The following is a 512-nucleotide window of genomic DNA, read 5'->3' on the forward strand; positions in this document are numbered from 1 at the left end:
TTGAAATCTCTACTTTAAGATACTGTGAGTCGATTTTTAATTTAATGCACCCCTGTTGCTGTAAACTCTTAAATCTGAGAGCATGTTTGCCACACTGAAAATTGCAAAGTTTGAACGAGTGCACGGACTTGCTAAAATTTTTCCCGGGGATGCGGTTTTCAGCGTCATAAAGTTGGAATCTTTCTCTTTAATTTGAAAAAAAAAACAGTCGCTACGATTTTTTTTCACAAAGTTACAGCATTTTGAAGTAACCCTTGTATTTTTCTCATGTATGTTCGGCATTATCCGATGTGCACTATAGGGAGGTTGGCAATCGGATTTTGCACATTGTGTGAATGCGGGCGTATGTAAAACATACACACATACACACACGGTGTGCAAAATCCGATCGTCAACCTATAGTGCACATCGGATAATGTTGATCATATACATGAGAAAAATACAAGGGTTACTTCAAAATGCTGTAACTTTGTGAAAAAAAATCGTAGCAACTCTGTCTCTTATACACATCT

The 512-nt window shown here is 37.1% G+C and overlaps 1 protein-coding gene across 1 annotated transcript in view; it reads left to right on the forward strand.

The window, feature by feature from the left end:
- The window catches only part of LOC105450302, a 4,287-nt gene that overhangs the window by 3,240 nt on the left and 535 nt on the right, over positions 1 to 512 (forward strand). The gene's annotated exons all lie outside the window — the stretch shown is intronic.

Source organism: Wasmannia auropunctata, unplaced genomic scaffold (assembly GCF_000956235.1).
Source record: "Wasmannia auropunctata unplaced genomic scaffold, wasmannia.A_1.0 LD336064.1, whole genome shotgun sequence".
In the NCBI taxonomy this organism is placed as follows: Eukaryota; Metazoa; Arthropoda; class Insecta; order Hymenoptera; family Formicidae; genus Wasmannia; species Wasmannia auropunctata.